Here is a 19,679-nt window from a genome sequence, read left to right as displayed (position 1 = left end):
CAGGTTCTAATTTTGTTGTATTCCATAGATTAATGTATATAATTAACATCTATTATTACTATTTTATTATTATTTTTATTATTGTATATATGTATTTTTTTCATGTATTGTAGGAGCCCCTTTTTGTGGAACCTGGTTCAGCTCCACCATTTCCAGTTTTGCACCACATGGTTGATGATAAATCCAGCAATGGAACATTTCTGTGGTGCTCCCCTTTCCTTGATGCCCTAAGCACACCCTTACTTTGCTTAATGGTTAATCCAGCCTTGCCTTTGCACCAGAGTGCAAAGTTGCCTGCATGATGTCTAGACAAACTTTAAAACTTGCCCCACTTTGGATGTGTGCTGTACTGTACAATACACATGCAAAGTCAGTGTAACCGGGTTGCTCTCCACCCGGTTACTCGCGCCGAAGATGGATCGGCCGAAGGGTGCCCCGGGGGCGCCACGCAGCATGACCCGGAAACAGAATGCATGGGAAACCCAGATGTCCGGGTTTCCAACAAAACAAAAGACGGACTACCGACGCGGGCGAGAGAGAGAAGAGAGACGGAAGTCCCCATAGGAGAAGGAGCGCTGTCAGAGGAACGAACTGAAGAAACAGCAGAGCGACGCAAAGAAGGTCCAGACCTGACGACATGGGGTGCGGAGGCCCCTAGAGGATCCATCTCCCGCCACGTCCCTGGAGGGGTGTGGCTAATGCAGGTACGTTCCTGCTTATAAAGTCGGTACCGGGCAATCCTTGGGAGGGAGCGGGCAGTGAAAAGGGAAAGACGGGAATATCTACACCACTCCCGACCGAGAGTGGAGGGCGAGAGCAAAAACTCTTTCTCTGAAGCCTTTTTTTTGTTTGGTTTATCTCAGGGCCTGCCTTTGGCTACTGGGTGTTTTTTTCCCCCTTGCTCTCGCTCTCTAACCCACAGTACTAAAACACCAGGAGGACTGTGAAGCCAACCATCCTTCTATCTCTGCCTAAGTATTATTTTTTTATTATTATTATTTTACACTTGTCTGGTCGCTGGGGGAAAAGGGGAGCACAACACTATTGGGTGAATACCTGGATTGAGTTGGTGGTTATCCCAACATCCCTCCCACCTCACCTCCACCTTTCTAACCATATACAGAGGACCCCAAAACATCTGCCTTACCTTTCCTTTCTTTTTCCGTTCCTTTCCTTGTCCTCACTATTAATTTCTGTAGCTGATGCATCAACTGAGACATCTCAACAGCCATCTTCAGGCAGTATTGGCCAGTCATTGATGTCATAGGGTCCATCCAGACACCAAACTTCCATGGAACTCAGGTTCATTTGCCCACTTCAAGCAACAGGTAACTTTATATGCCAATATTCTGTCCTATCTCTATGTCTTGAATATCATGAGTGCCCTAAATATACATTACATTTATTGCAGTTTGAGGCAGTATGTTTCCCTACCTTAGATGTAGAGATAAGAAGCGCAAGTCTGCACTTATTTGTACTTACTTTCAGGATATTTAAGTAGCCAATATTCTGACAATAATATTTTTGTATAGAATTATATTTGCACTTGTTATTCTGACATACAACTGGTACCACACAACACTTTCCTGTTGAATTACATATCAACAGCAAAAATGTTTCCATAAAAAGTGTAAGCATCAGGCATGTATGTATAGATTTGTGTGGTATGTAGAAAATTGTGTGAGAAGATTTAAGGGACGAGAACAATTTTGACAGAATGTCTTTGGTAGGTGCAAGATGAGATGTGTTTGTGGCTAAATGAATGATGTATGTGCATGTGTAGAATGGATTCCCAAGAGCAAATATCAGTTGCTGCAGCAAAATTAAATGATAGCAGAAGTGTGAATGGGGGCAGTCCCTTTTCAGCATTGGCTTAGCACTATCCAACTACTGTAGTGCATTAACCACACTAGCAGCTCAGGTGAGATATAGGACCACAGTTGCACATGCACCTGCAGACCCTGGGCTTTGGGCTACCATCCCACAGACAAGGATGGGTCTGTACTGCAGTATTAAGGTCTCTGCAAGTTCTGTTGTTACAAGGTGATGCTGTCTAACATGCAACATGCTAGTATAATCTTGCACAGAACTTCCGGATAGCACAGGATCACGTACCACCACTCCCCACTAATACAGGCATTTGAAATGTAACTAGAGGATGCAAAAAATGCACTGAATTCTTTTTTTTGTGTGTGTGGCTGGATGTCAGAAAGGGGTCAGAAAATGGGGAGGTAGACCAAGCACGTCCTCAATTGCAAAAAAGACATGTGACATTACCATGTGGTTGTACAATGACAGTGAGTTAGACATTCCTTACATGCATTCAATCAGTGTACCATTATAGACATGAAGGGGGACTGTTAAATGTTGATATCTTTATGGTACAATCCCTCTCGTACACTTTCAGGTCCGTCATCAGGGAGGAATAGTTAGCTAGTATTCACATGTTATCCTATTTACCAGAAACCAGCTGATGTGCAGTAGCACACTGGAGAAAGATGAAGGTGTTGTGTGTGCACCCAGGAAGCGCAGCATACACATCAGAGAAGTCACCCTTGGCATTGCAAACAGCTAGAACATTAATCGAGTGCCAGTGGTGTCTGTTAGAGAAATTCTGTTCAGATTGGCAGGTGGCTGAAATTCCTCATGGCTGTAAGAGTGGGGGGAACCCTACTCAAGCAGCAACCACAATCTCTGACAGGGTAAAACACAGACAAACCCTAAATTAATTTGTGCTTAACCCTCTGGTAGCTTGGCACAAAAGCAGTCAGGCACCACCTAGAAGGTCAGGACTCACAGCTGGCAGAGTTAAGGTGCTGGGTTCATGAGTGTTAGAGCCTATTGCGTCCCTCAGGGTCTGATCAGGAGGGCAGCCAACTAGCCATTGGAGTCACCTTGTTGGTCCTGGGTTGCAGGTCAGTCCTTCTCATTCAGGCAGGCAGAAGGGAAGCAGGGCAGCAGAGTGGTAGCCCTTCTTGTAGCAAAGCAGCACAGCAGTTCTTCTTCCGAGTCTTACACAGGTCCAGATGTGTACTGAAGAGGTGGGTCTGAGGATCTTTTATTTATACCTGATGCCCACTTGAAAGTAGAAGACTTTCTGGAGATTTCCAGCCCCTGAGGTGTCAGGAATTCATTTCCTCCCTGCCCTGGCCCCAGCTTATCTGGTGACACAAAAGACCAGTGACAAACCCTTTGTCCATTTGTCCAGGCAGGGCCTTTGTGATGTGTAAGTGTGGTAGACAGCTCCCCCCCTCGTTAAGTCAAAGTGGCCCATCCTGCCAACATCTATCTCCACGTTGTCTCACTGTCTGGGAACAATAAACAAAGACCAACCACCAACTACACTTAGGCCCTCATTCCAAGCTTGGCGGGCGGCAGTTGCCGCCTGCCAAGCGGGAACCGCCATTTGGCCGCTCCGCGGTCAAAAGACCGCGGAGGCCATTCTGGCTTTCCCGCTGGGCCGGCGGGCGCCCGTCAAGAGAGCGCCCGCCGGCCCAGCGGGAAAGGCCCTGCAACCCAGAAGCCGGCTCCGAATGGAGCCGGCGGTGTTGCAGGGGTGCGACGGGTACAGTTGCACCCGTCGCGATTTTCACTGTCTGCTAAGCAGACAGTGAAAATCATGCTGGGGCCCTGTTAGGGGGCACCTGCACTGCCCATGCCAGTGGCATGGGCAGTGCAGGGGCCCCCAGGGGCCCCACGACACCTGTTCCCGCCATCCTGTTCCTGGCGGTAAAAACCGCCAGAAACAGGGTGGCGGGAAGGGGGTCGGAATCAGCGCCGCCATGGAGATTCAGCCCAGACAGGGGAAATCCGGCGGGAAAACGTCGGATCCCCTTTTCTGACCGCGGCTTTACCGCCGCGGTCAGAATGGGCAGGGAAGCACCGCCAGCCTGTTGGCGGTGCTTCCGTGGTCATCCACCCTGGCGGTCGATGACCGCCAGGGTTGGAATGACCCCCTTAGTCATATGATCCAAGGAAAGGCCGCTGGCACCAAATAGCTAGGACAAAAGAAATGACAACTTTCTAAAAGTGTCAGTTTCAGTATTGTGGCTACTAATCCGACTTTACCATTAAAGAAGGCTTTCAATTGCAATTCATTAGAGGCAAAACTCGACCAATTGACCTTCAGCCAATTGAAATTCATCACTTATTAAATGTAATATTATTAAATGTAATAAGGCAATCCAGTGGTATTCTACGAGAGAGATAGGCCTTCAAGAAATTAAAAACAAATGTAAGAGTTTTTCACTACCAGGACATGTAAAACTTAAAAGTGTCCAGCTTTTAAAACACAATGCTCCCTGCCCTGTGGGCTGTTTAAGGCTTAACCCAAGCATGACTTATACGTATTAAAAAGGAATGTTCAGGCCTGGAAAAAGGTTTATTTTGCCTAGTATCATTTAATTTACAAGCAACAGCACTTTAGCACTGGTTAGTATTGGTAAAATGCTCAATCCTGAGGCCAGTGAAAATGAAGTCAGCATAAGCAGAAGGCTGGAAGGCAAAAATGTGGGGCAAAACCACACCAAAGTTGTCAGGTCCAACACCAACCATGTCCCAAGTGGTATTCTGCAAAGATCAAGCAGCAAGGAAGTGTAGCATACTCAATATTTTGATATGAACAGGGATGTCATGAGAGCAAGCTGTAAGTGAAATGAGCTACTTCTCTCATTCTGGAACCTTGTTTCAGATTACAACTGGAGAGTCAGTATCATGCCAGCACTAAGTCCCTGGATATACTAAATAGATAACTCTTCTACCTGTAAATCCTCTCTCTCCTCCTGTTGTGATTGATCTTCAAAATGAGTAACAGAAGAACAAACAAATTCACTGACTTGGTGAAAAGTGATCTGGCTGCAGATTGCCTTCTTATGTGGCAAACCTGTGTGTGATTGGTTGAAGATTGTTAAGTGGTTTTAACAGGTGATATATGTGGTGGTGCAAATGTTAAACATCAGTGGGAAAGGGCTTTCGTTTTTAGTTTTATCTTTGTCACATATGATCATTTTCTGATTATTTTTTCATTCATGTGTAAATTTGTGTTATTAAATTTTTTGGAAACTTGGATATTGTGATGTGTGCTGCTATGTAAGTAGTTTGTGGGTTATGTGCTATTTGACAACATCCCCTCTACCTGTTTTTCAGAAACTGCATTTTGCTACTAATATGGCATTTATGTTGGTGTCCACATCTAATGGATGTAATGTGTGTGGATGCCGGTATTTACATATTTGATTATTTGTTCACATTTTTTACCTTTGGGCTGGCTGGTGATGGTATTACCATCCTCCACTGGCTTTAGTGTGATTTTGTTGCAGTACCTTTGAGTGATATATGTGGTTACTTCAAGGCTTTGAGCCTATTTAGGCCCATATTTATCCTTTTTTATCAGCACATTTGCTCTGCTTTTTGACGCAAAAATGGCGCAAATTTACAAAATATAATTGTATTTTGCAAGTTTGCACCATTTTTGCATCAAAAAATGATGCAAAGGCAGCGCTAAAAAAGTATAAATATGGGCCTTAGTTTGTAGTACTACTTGATGAGATATGTGTGTAACTTTACTGAATTGAATTGCAAATGTCTTACAGTTTTGTAGGTGTGATTTTGTATTTGGATGTCCCTCCATGTGCCCGCCTTGATTTTCTCTGTCCTCCTCCCACTTTCTAGAATATATTCAACGTTTTCCTGCCACTCCCACATTTACACCTAAAATGTAGATCTACATATGTGGAGTTGTACCTATTTGTGACCGACAACCCCTCACATGAGAGATAGGACCAAAGAAGATGGAGATCTCTGTCTACAACTCCAAGAACTGCTTTTATGAGTACATGAAGTAGTACAACAGGAATGCTACTAAATATACTCATACATGCCTTTCTGAATTGCCCTCCTTGGTGTTTTCAATTTTAGTAGCAATAATGACACGCCTAAAATAGAAGAAAATACCTGTCATGTGTCACTGGATTTCAGTATGGGGAAGATTCCCAAAGGATCCAGATGCCTGATGTGTTGTCACCTATGCATTGTAAAGGTAACACTGTAGGAGCTGTACTCAAGGAGACAACACCACTGTTTATAAATGTAAAGATCAATCCATCAGAAGAGGGACCAATATTGTGAACAATGAACTACTTTCAAGAAAGGATACACTGTAGCAAAAGGAACTTTGCATAAAAGGTGCACAACATAGTATAAATAAATCATTGACATCTGCACTATTCAAAAGTCTCCTGGCCTACTAATTCCACGCCAAGTAAAATGGCTCATGTTTTCTGTCCACACTTCAATTCACTATTTCATATACACCACCAGCAATATTACATAATCTGTAGTCCAGGCTGGAGTCACAGTTTGCTATCACAGAAGAGCATGCCAGTCCTTCAGTGTATGAAAAATGCAACCACAATTGCAGTAAATGTTTATTAAAAAGATGGTATGCTTCACTGGGTTGGTGACTCTTCCCACAACAATTGAGGAAATTATATTTTTCTATCCATATACTCCCATTACAAAAGCACACGCTTGGCAAGCACACTCCAAAATGAAGGTGCTGAATAGCCACCTCCCATGAGGAGTCAGACATTTTTCATGACCACCAGAGAGGGCTTTGTGGTGTAGTTATGGAAGAAATACCAGGAACACTGCAAATACACTGAAGTCGCAGACTGAAGTGCACCCGGTGGAAACCAGGCGAGTGGCTCCTTTCAGAGTGTGGTGATGAGTCTCTGAAGGCACTAGTGTTCTACCTGTAGTCTTGTACCCTATTTTTGTGTTTCTAGGGGACTGGAAGCACCCACTGTGCTTTTCGCAGGAAGGTGTCTGCGGTCAGGCAATGTCGTAGGGATCGGATGTCTTCCTTTCTCCTCCACTTTTCAGCAGATATAATCACCAATTACTTTGTCTGCAAGTTGATGTAAATGCAGTTAAGCAGTTTGGAAGCTGCCCTCAATGTCCCTGGCTAGTGCATGCTGCCATATGGTTCAATGTGGTGGCCCTGGTGAAGGCACACAGCACATAACAGCAGTGTTTAAAAAACCTACAGTGGGAAAACATAAAGTCAAAAAATGGCACCTGATGCTGAACATGATTCTGTATTCCATCTCCCAGTAGAGAGGCAGCGTGCTGCATGTCGTAAGACTCTTGTGAAGCTCAGATGAAGCAAAATAAGGCAACTTGATCTTCAATGTTGGCTGTAAGGTGGGAAGAGACTCCTCTGGACACAGACATTCTCATAAAGGGTCATCCATCTTCTGTATCATTGCCTATGCTGTCTCATTCTTTTCAACCCTACAGTCCTACAGAGGAAATTAGTCCTAGGGTTGAGGAGCACAGCAAGTACAAATGAACCAATTTACTGAAAGTAGTCTTAGCCCATGCGCAGAACACTCAAATATTCCCTCTACTTTCCACTTTCACTGGGGAGGTATCTGAATGTTCAATCATTATCAGCAGCCCTTTATCATCAAGATGCCTTAATATTCAGGTATTGGACATGGCACTTTCTGCAGGGTTATCCCCATACTTTTTGCCTTCCTCCTCTTATTTTTCTGACCTTCTTTTTGTTGGTTTAGATTCTGGGCACTTTATCACTGTTAATCATTGCTAAAGTGCATGTGCTGTCTCCCCTAAAACATGGTATGTTTGGCATTCACCTGTTTGGTATATTTAATTTGACTGTAAGTCCCTTATAAAGTGGTACACAACATACCCAGGGCCTGTAAATTAAATGCTACTAGTGGGCCTGCACCGCTGATTGCGCCACCCACAGAAGTAACCTTCTAAATCTGTCTCATGCCTGCCATTGCAGGTCCTGCATGTGCAGTTTGCTGCCACATTGATTTGGTATTTCAAACTACTTGCCAAGGCCTAAACTCACCTTTTACTACACATAAGCCACCCCTAAGGTATGCCCTAGGTAGCCCCATAGGCAAGGTGCTGTGTATGTAAAAGGTAGAACACGTGCCTTTATATTTTACAAATCCTAGTTGTGACAAACAGCCCATTAAATTTTTCACTAATGTGAGGGCTACTCCTTTCATAAGGTAGCATTGGGAATTCCCTTATATACTTTTAGCGGTAATTTCTTATCTGAAAGGAGTAGTATGGGCATGTTTGGTATGTTTGGAATGGTAGTGAAAAATCCTGCTTACTTGTGTAGTTGGATTTTGCATTACTATTTTAGAAATGTTACTTTTAGAAAGTGGGCATTTCTCTGTGCGTACAACTCTAGTGTTTTGCAGGCTGACTCCAATCTACATTTTGTGCATACTTTCCAGAAAGCCGCAACAAAGGAGGGGCTGGGTCTGACAGGAAAGGCATCTGCATCTATCTGCATACTGATAGTCTTCTTGGGCTGGGAGAGGGGAGGTCATTCACACCTTACATCTGAGGATGTGTCCTTCCCTCTCACAAAGAGCTGATTAACTCCATATTGATGGTTGGAGCCAGGGCTAGGTTGAAAAGGGTTATGTTAGACCTGAAAGGGTTTCTTTGAAGTCACCCCTTGAACAAAGAAATTTTTGAGTATAAGTACAGCAGCTCAGACCACATGATTTTAGAACACTTTTTGAACTGGGACTAAGGGGGTCATTCCGACCCCGGCGGGCACCGCCAAAAGACCGTACCGCGGTCAAATGACCGCGGCGGTCATTCTGACTTTCCCGCTGGGCCGGCGGGCGACCGCCAGAAGGCCGCCTGCTGGCCCAGCGGGAAAGCCCCTTCAACAATGAAGCCGGCTCCGAATGGAGCCGGCGGAGTTGAAGGGGTGCGACGGTTGCAGTGGCACCCATCGCGATTTTCAGTGTCTGCACAGCAGACACTGAAAATCTTTATGGGGCCCTGTTAGGGGGCCCCTGCACTGCCCATGCCAGTGGCATGGGCAGTGCAGGGGCCCCCAGGGGTCCCACGACACCCGTTCCCGCCATCCTGGAACAGGATGGCGGGAAGGGGGTCGGAATCCCCATGGGGCGCATTGCAGCGCCGCCATGGAGGATTCCTTTGGCCAGGGGAAAACCGTCAGGAAACCGCCGGTTTCCCTTTTCTGACCGCGGCTTTACCGCCGCGGTCAGAATTGGCCAGGAAGCACCGCCAGCCTGTTGGCGGTGCTTCCGCGGTCGTTGGCCCTGGCGGTCGATGACTGCCAGGGTCAGAATGACCCCCTAAATGTCTGTCAGAAGGGCAGCTGCGCTGCACAAAGGACTCATCTGGACTGCTCTTCTGCTGTTGCCCTGCTACCTGCCAATGGCTGGGTGGCCTACAGGACTCACTGAATTGCTTTTCTGTTGTTGCCCTGCTGCTAGCTTCTACCTGACTCTGTTCTGCAAGGACACTTTGGTAATGCCAGAAGGAATCACCATTGGGACTTGCTTTGTTGTGCTGATCTGCTGCCTACTGTCTGCTGGGCCACACAGAAGGAATTGCCACTTGGTGAATTACCTTATTACCTTTTGAGATGTCCTGCTGCCCGCTCCTTGCATGCGCCCCCCAGAGCTCTCCAGGGGCTTTTGGCTGGCCACTTCCCTGTTCTGTGAACTCTCAGTGAAAGAGTTCTAATGCTCATTACTGTCATGGGACCCTGTCCAGAAGAGTGTGTGTCAATAAAGGACTGTGTGATTGCCCAGGCCAGCGCATATTGAGGTGTTTTGTCACTTTCCTCTGTTCCCCCATGTGTGTTGAGTGCTTCAAATATCCCGTGCGTGGCATGTGTAAGCACCCTTATGAGGAAAACTCAGCATGCAAGTCTCACGGGAGAGGTGCCGGGTTTAGACTCCATCTTCCCGCATGTTACCTGCTCACAACTGTTGAAATACGGCTTGTATGACCCTCCCCTCCTGTGAAAAGCCACAGAGAGCAGGGCCCATCTGTCGTAACCCTCGTGAATGTTCACCGCTCCTGAAGACTGCATCGGAGGCTCTCTAACTCTGCATGATTGCACTCAAAGGTACTGTGTGGGCGGGAAAGGAAGCACTGCTGCCCACAGTCCCTTCACAGGCAGCGGAGCACTGAGCAAATACAGGCCCAATGTTCCTTACTTGGCTCGCAGCTGCACCGGGTGCCAGCAGGCTGCTACACTTGATCTCCTAGAGGTGGGGCAGATCGGACGAGGTCTCTCCTCCGGATGGTGCCACGGGTGCCCTTTTCCCCTTTCTTCTGTCACGATGGGGTCACTGATCACCCTGGCACACGAATACCCAGTCTGGGACTCGAAGGTAACCTATTGCCATGGAGCCTTCCATGACTGTACTGTGTAGGATATGTCAGAAAGAATACATCCTGTAGTGGTAGACTCTGTAAATTACTATAACCCCACTATTAGGAGCGCAAGGCTCCCTATGCCCTTGTGGGCTTGCCATTATCATTGTGTTCATTGTGACATGGAGAGATTGGTATGTTTATGGTGATACTTGGCATTTAATGTGGCTCCCCAACCAAACTACTGCATTTCAAGATAAAACGTAATCATGTATATCATATTTGATACCTGCATTGACAGGATAACAAGTTCTATTCCAAGTAATGGCACAACATGCATAGTACTTATGATTTATGACAGATGCAATATAAGGAACATATTTTTACATAAGTCTGTGTGGAATTTGTTTTGTGGTGTAATCATTGTGTCACTGGTGTGAGTGTGTTGCGCAAATGCTTACACATTGCCTCTGGAGATAAGCCTGACTTCTCTGCGCCAAGCTACGAGGGGGTGAGCACAGGTTATCTTTGGTGTGTAGCTTATTTGGCCTGACTAGCATGGGGGTTCTCACTGGCTTAGGGGAACATCCTAGCCAACAAAAAACCTAATTTCTAACATCAGGAATTAAAGATTGCATAATTAAAGAGTGGAAGATATCAACAACATTGAAGGACCATGGTTTGTATGCATGGTGCACCTTAAGGTGATCTTTTTGAGACTGGTGGATTTCATTTTGCACACAGTTAGCTGGTCATCCCTCCAAGGCCATGGAAGAAGCCTCATTATTTGAAAAAAGTCAGTAGAGTGAAGAAGGTGCATGGATGAAAGCATAGTTAGAGATAAACTTAATTGCATGGTCAGGAGTGCATATAGTTTATGCAACCCATGTTCTCACAGAGGATGTTTTTTATGGCACATTCATCTTAGCATTGATGGATCAGCAAGTGAAATCAATTTCAGACGTAGCTATGTATACTCTGGGGGCTGCTGCAATGTCAACAAGGACTACAAAGTTATTCTCTCTGAATGACAGACTGCGAGACTGGAACCTGGGTCAGGGACAGAAGAATCAGAACCGAAGAACCCATTTTAATGGCAAGAAGCCATTAGAATAGATCATCACCAAGGTCTGCAAAAAGTAAAACAAATTCTTCATCCAAAAGAAGTACTTTCTTACATATGCCTACTATCTCTCCTGGGGTATGGGCCATCAACAGGACTCTCCAGCAATATCTGTCCTGGGCTTTTATTTCAATCTGAATCCATGTGTAAACCATTTCCTTGGAGTCAGCTTTGAAGCCTCAGCACCAGGCGTTTCTTTGCCTTCCTCATTTCCTTTTCCCTTGAGGGTTCCAGGTCAGGACTTGCCTGGTGGTGGTTGATGCAAACCTGCGAAGGGTGTGAGCTATCCAGCCCGAGCGTCTTTTCATGATTTCTTCATAGCAGGGAGTTGGAAAGTCAGCTACCATAGATCATTGCTGCTGATAGTATGTGGCCAGCAGATCTGAAGGATTTCCCTCAGACAGGTGTTGATGAAGATCTGAACTTCGCTGAGAGGTGTCCACACTTTCCTTTCCTTAATGTGAATGTCTTCATGATCCAGTCTATGGCCAGCAGTAAGGTAAAAGGCAAAAGAAAACAATTCTGGTATACTCCAGTCCTCACTTTGAAGGCTTCTGTGAGTTGTCCTCCATGGACTATCTTGCTGGTAATTCCCTCATAAGAATTCCTAATGATTCTTACTAGGTTATCTGGCACCCCATAGTGGTGGAGGAATTTCTCAAGGGCCTCTCTGTCCACGCTGTTGAATACATTCTTATTGTTAATGAAATTGACATATAGGGGGGAGCTCTATTCTATCGACTGTGGCCTCGTAACTGGGCATTGATTTGTTCCTTCATTGTGTTCAGGAATACTCTGTTGAATACTTTGCCTAGGGTTGCTAGAATAGTTATTCCTCTGTAGTGTGTGCATTTACTCAAGTCACATTCCTTGGGGATCTTGATGAGATATCCATCCTTCCAGTCTGATGGCATCTTTTCCTCTTCCCATATCCTTCCAAACATGGGGTAGATCATGTCTACTGATGTTTCAGTGTCAGTTTTCAGTTCCTCTGCAGGAATGTTGTCAGGTCCTGCTGCCTGCACATTTCTCAGATACTTGATGGGTTGCCATATTTCTTCCTTGGTTAGTCTGCTGCAGTCAATTGGCAAGTCATTCTCAGATTGCTGTATATCTGGTGGAGACTCAGGCACAGGCTAGTTCAGCAGTTCTTCATAGTGCTTGACCCCTCTTCGTTGTTGGCATTCGTTACCCATGATTGTCTTAACAACTTTGTCTTTAATAGGTCTTTCTGCCTTTCTGTATCTTCAAGAGAGTTTTGTTGTTACATCGTAGAGTTGTTTCAAGAGTCCATGGGTTGCTCCCTCCTGGGCTTCTAAGGCAAGACTATTAATGAATCTTCACTAGTTTGCTCTTAAGTTTCTATTTGCTTCATTATTGTTTTTGGTGTATTCACTTTGATCATTTGCTTTTTCTGCTCTTGTTCGGCTGGTGTTAGCTGAAGCTTTCTTTTCCTTCTTTTGCAGAGTGTCGGTGAACATCTATTCTTTAAGCTTGTGTTTCTTTGGGCCTACTACCTGCAGGTAGGTTAATGTCACTGTTTCTTTGATTGTCTCCCACTGACTTTCTACTTTATCCTCTATTTCTAGTTGCAGGACTTGAAATGTAACATGGCCAGCCTAAAGCTAAAGCTTTTAAAGAAAGCATGGATGGAACCGACAAACCAATGCCACCTGTATATAATACCACCCTCCTCAAACATGCACCAAAACATAGTGAATACTCAGCCATCCATCCATAAGAAGTGCCTGGTCCTAACCTCCACAGATATCCCCTGTCTCACTAACCATTTTTCACCTTAGCAACAAACAATATCTGAATCAAATCAAGAGGCAAACGCTCAGCACCCATCCCAACTAAAAGAGTTTATAGAAAGAAGGTGGACAGCTCTGCAGTTGCAGCATTCAGGACCACACCATGGAAAATGGCTTTCAGTCTGGTGTGAAGAATATAGATGCCCTTCAGAGGGTACGGTGTGAAAACAGAGTGCAAAAACATCTTTTGCAAAAACATCATCCTTTTGCAGTCTATGGGGCATATTTACATGCATCACTTTTTGTGACGTTCCGGTGGTGCCATCAAATGGGCCATATTTACAAGGCAGCGCTAAGACACTTTTGTGGCTTAATGCCGCCTTGTAAATATGGGCCCCACTAACGGAGTTTTCTACAGCAGAGGGGCATGCAATGGGTGTTGCTGTGGGTGTTCCAACACAACAACCATTGCTTTTGACGGTATATATATGTCTGCCACGGCACCAATGTAATGCAGTGACACATGGCAGGGAAAAGTACCTTGCTATGTAGGTAAAACCTAATTTTATATATTCATAAATCACCCCTAAAGAGTGCTTGGTAAGCAAATAGGACAGGGTGCTATTATGTTAAAATAGAACACACTACACATTGGGGTTTGTGTGCTCTCACTGTGAAATAAAATCAAACATCTATTCACTGTGTAGGCTGTGCTAGATGTTTCCTTGAACAGACCTCAATGGGCTTAAAATCTTTCGGCTCGATTTAGAGTTTGGTGGAGAGAGTACTCCGTCACATAAGCGAGAGAATACCCTGCCAAACTCTCACTCCACTAGCCCAATTTAGAGTCAGGAAGACCACCAGGGTTACACAGACAGAGTAAAATTTACTCCATGGGGATAAACCTTCCTCCGGTGGCCCAAAGTTGTACAGGTTACTGAAGTTAAGCCATCCAACCATCTGCCGTATTTACAGCGGCTTGGTCAGATGGCTTTTTTTACCGTACCTCATTGCCAGGAATATCCCAGCGGTAAGGGTCAATCAAAATAAAGAAGCATTGGCATAGCCAATAGGTCACTTTTTGGATCGTATAAGTGTTTGGACATAATGCATATAAAGCCCACCAATGGCATCATCCAATGGAGTGGTTAACAATTAATTTGCCACTTTGAGCCACACAACATACATCACATCACATTTTCTGGGGTACGTTTTGGTTTATAGCAGGACTGGCACGCGGCCTCGCTGGAGTTACGTTATGTTAATGTACAATCTCCATTGCACTCCATGCTGTGCACCTTTACTACAACAACTACCATACTATAAAAGGTCACTGTTAGTCATAAATATGAATCACCCACCCCATTGGAAATGAGTGTGAATGTAGTACATGCTTAATTCAGGTAAACATTGCTTTTCCTTACAAATAATGATCAAATGTGTATTTGGTAATCAATTGCATGTTTAAAAGGACTATAATACGGCTTGATGTGGGCAACAGTTATTAAAATGACGTTGCATATAAAATAAAACATTCAGCAGAAACAAAATAACAGTATATAAAAACTGAACAAATTTGAGTCTGTGCATCTAAACTCAGAAAGACTTCCAATATGCGTTTAAAAAAAACACAGGCCAAGAGAAAAGAAAGTGAGCCTATTGTGTGTTCCATGATCTGATAGTGACCTCTAGCGGCTACAATTCAAAAAGAAACACTATGTTGCCGATTCACACAGCATGTTTCTCTAATTTAAAACAACAAAAGTACCAGAAACAGAATAGAAGTTCGATTTCCACATCAAATAACTTTATTTAGAAACTGGTTAAAACGTGCTTACCTGTGGCTATATCTAATATATGGTCAACCCCAACTGCAAGTAACAAGAAGCATACTTCCGATCACTCAAGATTCTACAGCACAAAATGCACCAAAATGCCTAACAAAATGCAGTCTATGAAGTGGGCGACCCCTAGAACGTCTTCCATGATTATTCACATTGTAGGAAAGTGTGCATTTTACTTTCTAATAAAAAAGACAATAGGCCACATGCACATGGCATTTTTCTAGTCGCAAACGGGCCGATTCACAGACTCGGCCCGTTTGAGACTAGAAAAATGCTTTTTGGGATGTACAAAGTCCAAACTGCGATTCGGTAACCTGTTACCGAACCGCAATTTGAGTTTTGCGATTTGGTATTAGGAAGGGGCGTATGAAGGGCATCCCTTCAGCAGAGGTATGTATGATTGTTTTGCGACCGTGAATGGAATGCAAAACAATCACAGTTAGCGCCAATTTCAGAGTGGTGATAACCTATTTGCAAAGAGGAAAGGGTCCCTACGGGACCCTTTTCCCTTTGTGAGCGCATGCCAAAACGTTTTTGAAGAGCAAGCATTGGTCCTATGGACCACTGCCTACTCTTCAAAAATTAAGCTGAAACGTTTTATTTGTTTTCTTTTTAAATGCAGCCTGTTTTCCTTTAAGGAAAACGGGCTACGTTTGAAAAAAAAAAGATTGCTTTATTTCAAAGCAATCAGACATGGTGGTCTGCTGACACCAGCAGGCCACCATCCCTGTGATTTTTGCGATTCCCGGTGAGTCGTAAATTGCGACCTACCTCATTAATATTAATGAGGCAGGTCTATTTGCGACCCACCGGGAAGCGCAAAAGAAACTCAATGGAGTTTCTTACATTTGGAATTGAGATTCACCAATTGCGATCCGCATGGAATCGCAATTCGGGAATCACAAATCCAAATATATGTACATGTGGCCCAATAAGTCTACAGTTACATTCCAAATCATGAATATCACTAGTGGAATTGTGCATTCGGGGTTTTACTAGAACTTAAATACAAAAGAAAAACCAGCGCTCCAATACCGCTGATGTAGTTCATGCTGTTGGCGCTGTGAGTACCATAGCTATCATAAAGCACGAAGGGGAGAGACAAAAGGAAAAAAGTTCGTCCACGCTGAAGTATATGGCTCGACGTGCAAATATCCATGTAAAAGGGTCAGTCTGTAAGGCAATAACAAAATCGGCCCAAGGTGGGACAATTGCAAAGTATTTACCAATTACATCAAGGGAGTTTTGAAAGACAAGACCACAAACGAGTGAAAGTGATGGGCGTGAGATGGGCGTGGCTAAAAGCCCACAGATAGCCCACAAAAAGTGCTTGCACACTCGACCTAAAATTGACACCCCACACAGTGGGAGAAAACATCTGTGGAGTTGGGGTATTTGTTTTTACTTTTCCATAAGCGTACTTGCAGTTTGGGAAAGTATGGTGTAAGCATTCATCACCATTCGTGATCCAAAACAACCTTATAAATTACTTTGTATGAACCGCCATGATGGTGGTATATACAAACCCATAGTGATAACCCCAAAACTTGTGGTAAACTCTAAATTTGGCATGTGGAGTACAGGCAGGGCAGGGCAGAGTAATGGTAGGTTATAAAGTTCTCTGGCATATTGACTGCCTTTTCTACATCTGCCAAACTCTAAATCACGTTCTAGTTTCTACTTGAGTTTCATAATCTGAATTTCTCCTGTCTCTCACTTGAGTGCACAATAAATTTGGCACTTCCACTACCACCTCCTGCTCAAAACATTCCACCTGAAGAAGGTGGCCCTGCTGAAAGAAAGAAGACTCCTGCTGAAAGAAGAGGGCTCACTAAAGGACTCAGGGACTGACCTGGCTTGCAGTGGGTACCTATGATACTTACACCTTATACCAGGTCCAGTTATCCCTTAATAGTGCAATGTAGGCAGTGTCTAGAAGCCAGGCTCTCTAGAGGTAGCTGAGCAGCCAAGGCTTATCTAGAAGAGATGTAAAGCTCATGCAATACCACTGTAGTCACACAGTACTCACACACATGAAAAAAATACTCAGTGTTACAAAAATAAAAGTACTTTATTTTGGTGACACAAATACCAAAAATACCATAGAGACTATACTCCCTTAGGAGGTAAGTAATACAATAATTAAATACACTAGTGTAGGAAGTTGGCTCTGTATGTGCTATTTCAAAGTAAGGAATAGCATGCACAGAGTCCAAGGGTTCCCCTTAGAGGTAAAATAGTGGTAAAAATAGATAATACTAATGCTCTATTTTGTGGTAGTGTGGTCGAGCAGTAGGCTTATCCAAGGAGTAGTGTTAAGCATTTGTTGTACATACACATAGACAATAAATGAGGTACACACACTCAGAGACAAATCCAGCCAATAGGTTTTTGTATAGAAAAATATCTTTTCTTAGTTTATTTTAAGAACCACAGGTTCAAATTTAACATGTAATATCTTGTTCGAAAGGTATTGCAGGTAAGTACTTTAGGAACTTCAAATCATAAAAATTGCATGTATACTTTTCAAGTTATTGACAAATAGCTGTTTTAAAAGTGGACACTTAGTGCAATTTTCACAGTTCCTGGGGGAGGTAAGTTTTTGTTAGTTTTACCAGGTAAGTAGGACACTTACAGGGTTCAGTTCTTGGTCCAAGGTAGCCCACCGTTGGGGGTTCAGAGCAACCCCAAAGTCACCACACCAGCAGCTCAGGGCCGGTCAGGTGCAGAGTTCCAAGTGGTGCCCAAAACACATAGGCTAGAATGGAGAGAAGGGGGTGCCCCGGTTCCGGTCTGCTTGCAGGTAAGTACCCGCGTCTTCGGAGGGCAGACCAGGGGGGTTTTGTAGGGCACCGGGGGGGACACAGGTCCACACAGAAATTTCACCCTCAGCGGCGCGGGGGCGGCCGGGTGCAGTGTAGAAACAAGCGTCGGGTTCGCAATGTTAGTCTATGAGAGATCTCGGGATCGCTTCAGCGCTGCAGGCAGGCAAGGGGGGGATTCCTCGGGGAAACCTCCACTTGGGCAAGGGAGAGGGACTCCTGGGGGTCACTTCTCCAGTGAAAGTCCGGTCCTTCAGGTCCTGGGGGCTGCGGGTGCAGGGTCTCTCCCAGGCGTCGGGACTTTAGGTTCAAAGAGTCGCGGTCAGGGGAAGCCTCGGGATTCCCTCTGCAGGCGGCGCTGTGGGGGCTCAGGGGGGACAGGTTTTGGTACTCACAGTATCAGAGTAGTCCTGGGGTCCCTCCTGAGGTGTTGGATCGCCACCAGCCGAGTCGGGGTCGCCGGGTGCAGTGTTGCAAGTCTCACGCTTCTTGCGGGGAGCTTGCAGGGTTCTTTAAAGCTGCTGGAAACAAAGTTGCAGCTTTTCTTGGAGCAGGTCCGCTGTCCTCGGGAGTTTCTTGTCTTTTCGAAGCAGGGGCAGTCCTCAGAGGATGTCGAGGTCGCTGGTCCCTTTGGAAGGCGTCGCTGGAGCAGGATCTTTGGAAGGCAGGAGACAGGCCGGTGAGTTTCTGGAGCCAAGGCAGTTGTCGTCTTCTGGTCTTCCTCTGCAGGGGTTTTCAGCTAGGCAGTCCTTCTTCTTGTAGTTGCAGGAATCTAATTTTCTAGGGTTCAGGGTAGCCCTTAAATACTAAATTTAAGGGCGTGTTTAGGTCTGGGGGGTTAGTAGCCAATGGCCACTAGCCCTGAGGGTGGGTACACCCTCTTTGTGCCTCCTCCCAAGGGGAGGGGGTCACATCCCTAATCCTATTGGGGGAATCCTCCATCTGCAAGATGGAGGATTTCTAAAAGTTAGAGTCACCTCAGCTCAGGACACCTTAGGGGCTGTCCTGACTGGCCAGTGACTCCTCCTTGTTATTCTCATTATTTTCTCCGGCCTTGCCGCCAAAAGTGGGGCCTGGCCGGAGGGGGCGGGCAACTCCACTAGCTGGAGTGTCCTGCTGGGTTGGCACAAAGGAGGTGAGCCTTTGAGGCTCACCGCCAGGTGTGACAATTCCTGCCTGGGAGAGGTGTTAGCATCTCCACCCAGTGCAGGCTTTGTTACTGGCCTCAGAGTGACAAAGGCACTCTCCCCATGGGGCCAGCAACATGTCTCGGTTTGTGGCAGGCTGCTAAAACTAGTCAGCCTACACAGATAGTCGGTTAAGTTTCAGGGGGCACCTCAAAGGTGCCCTCTGTGGTGTATTTTACAATAAAATGTACACTGGCATCAGTGTGCATTTATTGTGCTGAGAAGTTTGATACCAAACTTCCCAGTTTTCAGTGTAGCCATTATGGTGCTGTGGAGTTCGTGTTTGACAGACTCCCAGACCATATACTCTTATGGCTACCCTGCACTTACAATGTCTAAGGTTTTGTTTAGACACTGTAGGGGTACCATGCTCATGCACTGGTACCCTCACCTATGGTATAGTGCACCCTGCCTTAGGGCTGTAAGGCCTGCTAGAGGGGTGTCTTACCTATACTGCATAGGCAGTGAGAGGCTGGCATGGCACCCTGAGGGGAGTGCCATGTCGACTTACTCGTTTTGTCCTCACTAGCACACACAAGCTGGCAAGCAGTGTGTCTGTGCTGAGTGAGGGGTCTCCAGGGTGGCATAAGACATGCTGCAGCCCTTAGAGACCTTCCTTGGCATCAGGGCCCTTGGTACTAGAAGTACCAGTTACAAGGGACTTATCTGGATGCCAGGGTCTGCCAATTGTGGATACAAAAGTACAGGTTAGGGAAAGAACACTGGTGCTGGGGCCTGGTTAGCAGGCCTCA

The 19,679-nt window shown here is 45.3% G+C and overlaps 1 long non-coding RNA gene across 2 annotated transcripts in view; it reads left to right on the top strand.

Moving 5' to 3' along the window:
* Window positions 1-531: 531 nt before the first annotated feature.
* LOC138288558 (uncharacterized) overlaps window positions 532-19,679 on the top strand; it is a 173,749-nt gene continuing 154,601 nt past the window's right edge. Inside the window, exons 1-3 of one of the 2 annotated variants that reach the window (XR_011202456.1) lie at window positions 532-704; window positions 1,200-1,328; window positions 12,787-12,843. This is a non-coding gene — a long non-coding RNA (uncharacterized lncRNA). The remainder of the gene's footprint in view (window positions 705-1,199; window positions 1,329-12,786; window positions 12,844-19,679) is intronic. The other variant, XR_011202457.1, reaches the window with a different exon arrangement.

Source organism: Pleurodeles waltl, chromosome 4_1, assembly GCF_031143425.1.
Source record: "Pleurodeles waltl isolate 20211129_DDA chromosome 4_1, aPleWal1.hap1.20221129, whole genome shotgun sequence".
Classification (NCBI taxonomy): Eukaryota; Metazoa; Chordata; class Amphibia; order Caudata; family Salamandridae; genus Pleurodeles; species Pleurodeles waltl.
This window is presented reverse-complemented; position numbering and strand designations above follow the sequence as displayed.